The sequence below is a fragment of the Gossypium arboreum genome, chromosome 11 (genome assembly GCF_025698485.1).
Source record: "Gossypium arboreum isolate Shixiya-1 chromosome 11, ASM2569848v2, whole genome shotgun sequence".
NCBI lineage: Eukaryota > Viridiplantae > Streptophyta > Magnoliopsida > Malvales > Malvaceae > Gossypium > Gossypium arboreum.
The window spans coordinates 112183814-112195452 of NC_069080.1; the positions used below are offsets into that span (position 1 = coordinate 112183814).

General features: G+C 35.3%; 1 long non-coding RNA gene across 1 annotated transcript; it reads right to left on the reverse strand.

Moving 5' to 3' along the window:
- Positions 1–1579: 1579 nt before the first annotated feature.
- Positions 1580–11423, reverse strand: LOC108459334 (uncharacterized). The gene is made up of 2 exons (XR_008273991.1): positions 11105–11423; positions 1580–1882 (listed from the first exon to the last, which is right to left on the reverse strand). It is a non-coding gene; the product is annotated as an uncharacterized LOC108459334 (long non-coding RNA).
- Positions 11424–11639: the final 216 nt, after the last annotated feature.

Genomic DNA, 11639 nt, shown 5'->3' on the forward strand with positions numbered 1-11639 from the left:
TCAATCATCACATAACACATTATCGACATGTGAACTATCGAATATTTCATGGAGTACGTCACTATCACGTACATAGCATCATACACATTAATTTATCATAATCAAATTAACATACCAATTTAGATTCAATCACAACAACGATAACATTATCGTAGGTACTTACCTATCGAGTTCTCGTTGTGTACATCCGTATAACAAATCATTCAATTTATGAGATGGTAATATAGCATTACAATTCAAGCATGATATTGCATTATTTTTATCACACGAACTTACCTCGAATGCAAGTACGACTATTTATTCCGATTTAGTCCGTAATCCCGTTCATCCCCAATCTAAGCCTGAATCTAGTTTTCTTGATATAACAATTCAAATATAACTTATTTATTACTCACATTATTCAAATCGATCCAAAAATTATACTTTGGAAAATTTACAATTTTGCCCCTAAACTTTCACATATTTGCACTTTGGCCCCTAGGCTCGTAAAATGAAATGTGTTCATTTCCTTTGCACTTTAAGTCTAGCCGAACCATTTTTTACATTTATAGCAGTCCAGATTTCTCTTTTATTTCACAAATCTACTACCTATTTTATAACTTTTGCAATTTGGTCCCGTTAAGCATTTTCATGCAAAATCATTTAGTAAAAGATGTTAAACACACATCAATCTTTCATATTTTTCCATTAAACATCAAAATACTAACATGTCATGCATGGTTCAATTTTTAAACATGAACCCTACTTCAAAATAAAGGTAGAAATGGGTAGATCATGCTACGAGGACTTCAAAAATGCAAAGATCATTAAAAACAGGGCTCGAGAGCACTTACTATTTAGCTTGGAAGTGACAAAGCCCTAGCCATGGTATCAATGGTGATTTTCGGCCAAGCAAGAAGAAGATGGACAAGGTTTTTACTTGATTTTTCCCTTTTAATTTTTTAATTACTAAATGACAAAAATGCCCTTTTAGTCATCCTTTCAAATTTTACCAATCCAAGCCCATTTTTATCCAAATTTTTAAAGCTTGGTCAAATTACTATTTAAGAACCTCTAATTAATAATCCAAATCAATTTCATGCCAAAGGTTTCTAGAATTTAAGTTTTATAAATTATTCAATTTAGTCCTTAAAGTCCAATCGGGCGCTTTTCACATAAAATTTCTTCATGAAAATTTCACACAAGCATACAAACATATCATAGACCATCAAACCATCATAATATAATTATTTCTATTTCGAATTTTTGGTCTCGAAATCACTGTTCTGACTGCGCTCTAATTTGGGATGTTACAACATACTTTAGGAAATAAGAACAAAAAAAATAGTGAATGACTTATTATTTCAAATAAAATTGTACACATTCCTTTAGTCAAATAAATGATTTTAAAGTTGTAGAGGATAGTAACAGTTGGCAGAAAAAGAAAGGGATGAGTTTCCTTTATATTTTTGTAACACCCCCTCACCCGTATTTAACGCCTGAACAGGGCTATAGAGCATTACTAGACTTATAACGCATTCAAACATACATTTCATGTAACACCTCAAACCCCTCTTTATCACAGATTAAGCTTACGAGCTTTACTGTACAATTGGAACATTTATAAATAATTTCATTCAAAATCATAAACATAACTTAAACCATTCTTACATGCACATATCGTCCCTAAATCAAACCCTCAAGGCCCTAAAAATACTTTAGAAATAATTCAGGACCAATTTTAAATCATTTTAAAAGCTTAGGAAAAATTCACAAAACAACTAACAACCAAAAACATCCTAAGTACATGTCATTACAAAATTAAACATCACCACACTTAAGATCGGGATTGTTGTTGTTGGATGCTAAGTCAGCGATCAAAATAGAGTACCTAACCTGCGCACTGAAAACAAAATCGCACGCTGAGTAAAACTCAGCAATATTTTTATAACCCAAACATTTTAAGACATGATATGATACATTAATGCTCAAATTGAATTATATCATCATACTACTACTTAAACATACAATTACAAGATATCACAATTTCCATTTCATGCCTTTCATCGCTTTATTTCATACTATACTCAATTTTCACAAACATTCACCTTTAGTTGGTTTGAACATATATCTCAATTCACATCACTTGCTATATGAATAGCTTTGCATAGATCAATCAATAATGTACTTCTGTCATGGCACAAACCAATCCACATTAAGCGACTTTACTTATTTGAATAAACACAAGTATAACTAAAGCATTTGAATTTATTTTGCAAATTTAATAATCTAACTCAAGAATATATCATGTTTTTCATGTATCACCATTTCAATAAATTTCATACACATGTGCCTTGGTGTATGTTAAACACTTACCATAGCCATAAGCTAAAGATTAAACACACAACTTAGCGATATCATCACATGGTAAGATATAATTCATAAACATAGCATCTCTTAAATCATACTTTTCATATTCATCAATATTCATACTTTAATCATTGACACATCATATCTTTCCATATTTGTCATAGTGAAGTCAATTGAAACCCTTAACGGAGCTCACACAAAGTGTAACACCCCAAACCCGGCCTGGAAGTTTGGCTCGAACTTGGCGTGTCACATTGAAGTGTTTTTCAAAACCATGTTTCCATTAAAACCCTTCTTAATAATTAAAACTTATACCCTTTTTAAACCTTGTTAGAAAACCTCAATTTGAATAACATTCTTAACAACTTTGTAAAAATCTTGGTAGTTGCGAAACTTACTTTAAAAACAATTGCGGTTACGTTATGTTTTGAATAACGATGAGTTGCTTTGGAAAATCGTGCTCTAATACTAGCAATTATAAGAACAATAAATAAAATTCCAAATTTAAAATCCGAAAATTACAACGGCTTTACTACAACCCACATAAAATAATTTAAAGGTAATAATCAAAATCTGTAACATAAGCAAGTGTGTGGCTTCCTCCGAGCCCCTAGCAACCCGATCCATCTAAGGTGAAAATTACCCGAAGGTTAATAAACGGGGTGAGTTTACGAAAACTCGATGTGAAATCCCTACTATAAAAAGGAACGATCAGGTCATCTAAAAAATAAAAAGTCTAGCCCAACCTTACTTACAATTTCAAGACCAATCGGGTCTTAGCCCATTACAACAGACAATACTAGATGGACCTTAGCCCATTACGTATAAGAAACATTATCGAATTGGAACCAAAATGAGAATCGAATCGAAATCGATGTGTAATCGAAATCGAAATCAATATTAGTAATGAATCGTAATCGAATCGAATTAGGTGACGAATCGAATCGAATCGAAATCGATAGTAATGTAATCGAAATCAAAATCAGAATTAGATGACAGAATCAGAATCAGAATGTGAATGCAATCCCAACCCAATCCAGCCGTATACACCCTCGTACCAACCTTACACCATGTAGGGAGACAACTCGACCCACCCATTCGCTACACACCATAAAATTTGCAGCATGGCTGCTAGAACAGATATCGTGACAGAGCCACCAGATATAGATATTGTGGCAGAGCCACCAGAATCAGATAATGTGGCAAAGCCACCTAACAGAATATGTGGCACAAAGCCATAGATAACTGTAATAACTTCGGCACATAGCCATTAGTGACGGTAATATAACTGGCGCACAGCCTTCGGTAAATATGATCGACACAGAGTCGTCAGCAAATATGTTAGGCACATAGCTACAGGTAAATACGTTTGGCACGAAGCCATAGTCAAGATGGCACAAAGCCATATTTAGGTTGGCACAGAGCCATTAATAACGGGTCTAAAATTGGCATGAAGCCCACAACAACGGCACACAGCCTTCGGTAACGTGATCGGCACTCAGCCATCAATCGGTCAACAGATATTGTGACAGAGTCACCAGATACAGATATTGTGGCAGAGCCACCAGAACAGATATTTGTGGCATAGCCACCAGAACGCTTCCTCCGTACAAAATCCCAACCCATGCAACATGTCATGTATGCAGTGTCATGCCCATATTTGAATCAAACAATCACAGTCAAGTCATTCATATCACCATCATATATTCACAATCAAATCCACAAACACACACACGGTCAAGTCGGTCACTTGCCCACAAGGGCAAAATAAATATTTAACACCCTAGGGGCAAAATGGTAATTTTACCCCACAAAGGTATCTCGGTAATTCTACCCTACGAGGGTATTTCTATTTCTACCCTACAAGGGTATTTCGATAATTCTACCCTACAGAGTATTTTGGTAATTCTATCCTATAAGGGTATTTCAATAATTCTACCTATAGGGTATTTCTAAATTCTACCCTATAGGGTATTTCATAATTTCACAATCAAGGGTAAAAGCGGTAATTACGAAATCGAGGGTAAAACGATAATTTTGTAAATCAAAGGTAAAACAGAATTTTACAAATCGAGGGTAAAAGCAGTAACTCTATAAATCGAGGTAAAACAGTAATTACATAACCGAGGGTAAAACAGTAATTACAGAATCGAGGGTAAAACGGTAATTTTAAAAATCGAGGTAAAACGGTAATTCAGAATCGAGGGTAAAACGGTAATTCTATAAATCGGGAGTACTTTGGTAATTTTACAAGTCGAGGGCATTTCAGTAATTGGTAAACTAAAGTATTCTAAACATGGATAACAATACGAATGGGCCTAAAGCCTATTCTCGGCCCAAATGGGCCCACACGCTCGTGTGGCCCTTTTAGCCCAAACCTAGCCACAGATATGCGATTCACCTAGCCTAGTCTAATATTTACTACACAATCAAACAACTTATCCAATTGGGCTGTGAGGCCCATTGGGCCCACATTGCCCTTTTCTACCACCGCGTAAAGTAGCCATCCAACAACAAGAGTAGTGATAAATACACACCGATTGGAGATGGAGTTAATCCACGCTCCGAGCACTCTTAATGACGCCCAACCCAAACGAGCACGCCACAAAGCGAAAGGGATCAGCCAAGAAAGGTAGCTTTACTCTCCTCATGGTTCTCTTTATTTAAAGCCAGCTTCCCATCCACTCTTATGTTAGCTTCCCGATGTGGGATCCCTCCAACATCAGAGTTTAAATTCAACACCAACTCTTGCCGCCCTCTGTTAGCAAAATAAATGCTCTTTGCTTGCCATGGGATTCGAACCCATGCCTCCCCTCAAATGCTCCACACGCCACTTGCCACTAAGCCATAAGGTTTTTTTGTGCCACAATTTCTCCAACAATATTCTTAAGGCCTACCTACTACACCCAGGGTTTGATTCACCTTAAACCAAATTTTTTGCTAGAGTCCAGGTTTAAACCCAAGACTTCTCCAACACTTCTCAACACACTTAACCACTAAAACAAGCCTTCATTAACGAAATTTGCATGCACAACAGAATATTATAAGCTGCCTTCAACCGCTCCCATGCTTAAGGCCCAAACCTTCTAGGCCCAAATTCGTGGTGTTACAACTCTACCTCCTTAAAGAAATTTCGTCTTGAAATTTCCATCTAACAGGTAGTCGTGTAACATCTACCCCACTACGCTGCATTGCACTCTGATCCTACTATCACTATCACACTTCAACTAGAACTTGAAACATCTCATACATACAACACTTATTCACTGAAGCAGACACATATTTATCACACATATATACAATTTCTATATCCAAACATTACATCCACATAAAATAAATACCAAATTTAAATTCAGACCAATATCTAAGGAATCCATAGTATTTCAATTTCTAAATAGACAAAAGTATTCAGAAGACTTACGGATTCGGCGCCGGAGACTCGATGTGCCACACTTTTTAAGAGAAATACTTCAAACAGACCACATGGTTGAAAATAATTTTCTAAAATTCAAACTTTGAAAACCCAATCCACAGCCAAGTTGTTGCAACCCAGGCTCTGATACCACTAAATGTAACACCCCAAACCCGGCTTGAAAGTTTGGCTCGAACTTGGCGTGTCACATTGAAGTGTTTTTCGAAAACCATGTTTCCATTAAAAACCCTTCTTAATAATTAAAAACTTATACCCTTTTTAAACATTGTTAGAAAACCTCATCTGAATAACATTCTTAACAATTTTGTAAAAATCTTAGTAGTTGTGGAAACTTACTTTAAAAACAATTGCGGTTACGTGATGTTTTGAATAACAGTAGTTGCTTTGGAAAATCGTGTTCTAATACTAGCAATTATAAGAATAATAAATAAATTTCCAAATTTAAAATCCGAAAATTACAACGGCTTTACTACAACCCACATAAAATAATTTAAAGGTAATAATCAAAGCGTAACATAAGCGATTAGTGTGGCTTCCTTCGAGCCCCTAGCAACCCCGATCCATCTAAGGCTAGAAATTACGAAAGGTTAATAAATGGGGTGAGTTTACTTAAAACTCAGATGTGAAATGCCCTACTATAAAAAGGAACGATCATCATCTAAAAAAATTAAAAGTCCGCCCTAGCCTTACTTACAATTTCAAGACCAATCGGTCTTAGCCCATTACAACAGACAAGCACGGATGGACCTTAGCCCATTACAAAATAAGAAACATTATCGAATTGGAACCAAAATGAGAATCGAATCGTAACCAATAATGTAATCGAATTAGAATCAATATTAGTAATGTAATCGAATCGAATCAAAATTAGGTGATGAAATTAGAATCGTAATCGAATCGAAATCGATTAGTAATGTAATCGAATCGAAATCGAATTAGGTGACGTAATCGAATCGAACCCAATCCAGCCGTATACACCCTCGTACCAACCTTACACCATGTGGGGAGACAACTCGACCTACCCATCCACTACACACCATAAAATTTACAAAGATGGTCGCCAAAATGATATCGTGACGAGTCACCAGATCTGAATATTGTGGCGAGCCACCGAATCGAATAATGTGGCAAAGCCACCTAACGTAATCGTGGCACAAAGCCATAGATAACTGTAATAACTTCGGCACATAGCCATTAGTGACGGTAATATAACTGGCGCACAGCCTTCGATAAATATGATCGACACAGAGTCGTTAGCAAATATGTTAGGCACATAGCTACAGGTAAATACGTTTGGCACGAAGCCATAGTCAAGATGGCACAAAGCCATATCTAGGTTGGCACAGAGCAATTAATAACAGGTCTAAAATCGGCACGAAGCCCACAACAACGGCACACAGCCTTCGGTAATATGATCGGCACTCAGCCATCGATCGGTCAACAGATATTGTGACAGAGTCAACAGATATTGTAAGAGAGTCACCAGATACAGATATTGTGGCAGAGCCACCAGAACAGATATTTGTGGCATAGCCACCAGAACGCTTCCTCCGTACAAAATCCCATCCCATGCAACATGTCATGTATGCAGAATGTCATGCCCATATTTGAATCAAACAATCACAGTCAAGTCATTCATATCACCAACATATATTCACAATCAAATCCGTCAAACACACAGTCCAAGTCAGTCACTTGCCCACAAGGGCAAAACAGTCATTTAACACCCTAGGGGCAAAATGGTAATTTTACCCCACAAAGGTATCTCGGTAATTCTACCCTACAGGGGTATTTTGGCATTTCTACCCTACAAGGGTATTTCGATAATTCTACCCTACAGGGGTATTTTGGTAATTCTATCCTATAAGGGTATTTCAGTAATTCTACCCTATAGGGGTATTTCGGAAATTCTACCCTACAGGGGTATTTCAGTAATTTCACAATCAAGTGTAAAATGGTAATTCTGTAAATCAAGGGTAAAACGATAATTTTGTAAACTGAGGGTAAACCAGTAATTCTGTAAATCAAGGGTAAAACAATAATTTTACAAATCGAGGGTAAAACAGTAATTCTAAAAATCGAGGGTAAAACGGTAATTCTGTAAATCGGGAGTACTTTGGTAATTTTACAAGTCGAGGCATTTCAAGAATTGGTAAACTAAAGTATTCTAAACATGGATAACAATACGAATGGGCCTAAAGCCTATTCTCGGCCAAATAGGCCCACACGCTCGTGTGGCCCTTTTAGCCCAAACCTAGCCACGATATGCGATTCACCTAGCCTAGTCCAATATTTACTACACAATCAAACAACTTATCCAATTGGGCCGTAGGCCCATTGGGCCCATTATTGCCCTTTCTACCCATCGCGGCCAAGTAGCCATCCAACAACAAGAGTAGTGATAAATACACACGATTGGAGACCGGAGTTAATCCACGCTCCGAGCACTCTTAACCGACGCCCAACCCAAACAAGCACGCCATAAAGCGAAAGGGATCACCAAGAAAGGTAGCTTTACTCTCCTCATGGTTCTCTCTATTTAAAGCCGACTTCCCATCCACTCTTATGTTAGCTTCCGATGTGGGATCCTCCAACATCGAGTTTAAATTCAACACCAACTCTTGCCACTGTTAGCAAAATAAATGCTCTTTTGCTTGCCATGGGATTCGAACCCATGCCTCCCCTCAAATGCTCCACACGCCACTTGCCACTAAACCATAAGGTTTTTTTGTGCCACAATTTCTCCAACAATATTCTTAAGGCCTACCTACTACACCTAGGGTTTGATTCACCTTAAACCAAATTTTTTGCTAGAGTCCAAGTTTAAACCCAGGACTTCTCCAACACTTCTCAACACACTTAACCACTAAAACAAGTCTTCATTAACGAAATTTGCATGCACAACAAAATATTATAAGCTGCCTTCAACCGCTCCCATGCTTAAGGCCCAAAACTTCTAGGCCCAAATTCAGGGTGTTACACAAAGTGTGTTAAATGATGGTCGAAACCATCCCTTTACTATAATCGATGAATACTGTGAAAATGATTGAAACCCTGGTATACGTTTCCATTGTGCCATAGTCCAACTATGGTCTTACATATGCATTGCCATGACCCTGTCATGGTCTTATATTCATAGTGCCATAACCCAGTTATGGTCTTATCATCAGAATGTCATAGCCCAGCTATGGTCTTACATATAAACACTGCCATGGTCCAACCATGATATTACGTTCGTAATGCCATAATCCAGTTATGATCTTATCATCAGAATGCTATAGCTCAGCTATGGTCTTACATATAAACACCGCCATGGTCCAACCATGGTCTTACTTCCGTAATGCCATAACCCAATTATGGTCTTATCATCAGAATGCCATAACCCAGCTATGGACTTACATATAAACGCTGCCATAATCCAACCATGGTCTTCCTTTTGAATAATTGCAATAACCTCGCAATGGTCTTATGTGCGAATGCAACCTGTCTCCATTGATATCAGAAATTATCATTTTCGTTACTTTTTACAATTCGTTCTATCAACAAATAAATTTAATATCAATAATTTTACATCATTTAAACTTTAATATTCATAAACACTTAGAAATATAATTGAGTTCATATTAATGAACTTACAGAGCTAATTTGCAGTAATGGCTCCGAGTTTCTCAATCAATGATTGACATAATATCAATTCATTATTTTATTCCATAATGCCACATTCTATCTATTTATGATCATGTCAATATCCATTCATTAGAGCTTAACCAAACACAAATAAAAACATACTTAAATAACAATTAACTAATTAAATTAAGTAAATGACGTTCGAGTTTCAAGACTACGAACTTACCTAGCATGTAAACACAAGATTTTATTTAACTCCATACATTAACCAACATTATTCAACTTCAATCTCATCATTCGACTATACATCTCCATATATAACATTTCCGTACTATCAATTTAAATTCTAATCACTTATTGATTCATTTCATATTGTCACACTTCATATATATATAATACACAATTTCTCATCTCATAATTTAATCATTTGCCTATATGTAAATATAATTAAGATATCAAAGTAATAATTAAGTATTTAAATTAAATAAATAGATTTCGAGTTCAAAGACTACGAACTTACTAGGAAAAACATAATAAAAATGTCTTGCTTTGGACAGCATAAACACTTCTTTAATACTATCATTTAATTTAGCACAAAAATAATAGAAATGTCTAGCTTGGACAACACTTAATACATGCTTTGGACGACATTTAAAGCTTATTTTGGACAACATTCCTCACGAAAAGAACAAGACAACATTTTTGAATAATAACGACCTTAACCACAACATCAATAGCTTTTAAATCAGAATTTTCCTTTGTATCAAATGAACTCTTCAACCGAAAACATAAGTAGGAAAACATAGAAATTTAAGCAATTAAAATTTGACAAAGGCCAAGAAAGGCTCACAATTAAACATGATTGAGTTCTTACTAGCAGGGCATTTCATTCTAAACACACAATCAAACATTACATTACATATAAAATTTCAATATTTTATACATACAGTACTCAATATATATATTGTCTTATAGTTCGATAATGATATATCAAAGCCACCAAAAAGCATTTAATTAATCATTCAAGATCATGCAATGTACTAATTTAATTCTTTTTTTTTAAGTATATAAGCTCTTGACCTGTTTTGAAACAGAACAACAATAACAATTATTGAATAGACAGGGTTAAATTACATACACATTTCATCTATTTAAGTAGGGCAATTTAGACATGCTTAATTACAACGTTCATTTGGACATGATTAATCTCCTGTATACATTCAGACATATTAAACTCTAGCATGCCTTTAGATATTAATTTCTAGCACGCATTCGAATACTTTTTGAGCTAACAACGATTAAATTTTCAGATAATTTAACCCTCTACATCCATTCATCAAATACTTGTTTCTTAGTTTCAACTATTAATAATGGGACATTACTAAAATTGAAACTTTTGGACAGTAATATAAATAATAATTTAAACTATTTTAAACTCCCAAATTTTAAACTCCTCAAGCATAAACCGAACAGCAATGCATATTAGTCCAACCATATTTATTTTGTGCATTTTACCCACAGTACAAGATTAGCAAAATTTAACAGCAACCCAAATCAAGCGACATCCTTAATCTTTTTCTCTTCAATTGAATAATCAAGAGATAGTTTCCACAACTTCCAGTCAAATTCAACCATTTTTTTTTTGTGTGTTAGAATAATAAAAGAATTTTAAATGATTTGAGTTCAAGAACTCACCAGAAATTCCAAGCCGAGCCTAGCCTTGAACCAGTTCTTCCCCCATCTTGCTGCAGCCTTTCCTTTAGACGAATGGAAAAGGGATTTTTCCTTCTCCCTCCAGAAATTCGAACAGTAACCCGAAAATAAGCTGAAATTTCTTTCATTTCCACCAGCCTAAGAAAAAAAATATTCGGATGGAAGAAAGAAAATTAAAAGAAAAAAAAATATCCTTGGCTTTCTTCTCTCCACATGTTTTTATATTTTATCTATTTTTTTAATAATAAATTTCTAGCATTTAAAACATTTTAAGCCCCCACCACCGTCCACTACCACCGTCCACTACATAAATACATAGGTATAATTGCATTATAACTCCTTTAGCTTTGATTTACATACTAATAATTAAACTTTATAATATATATATTCAAAGACATATATAATAAAGTCATAGCTGACCACTAATAAGATCACATATCTTATGGTATATTTATTATGTAAGTCCTAGATATTTAATTCTATTTATAAATCCTACTTCATTCAATTACACGATTTA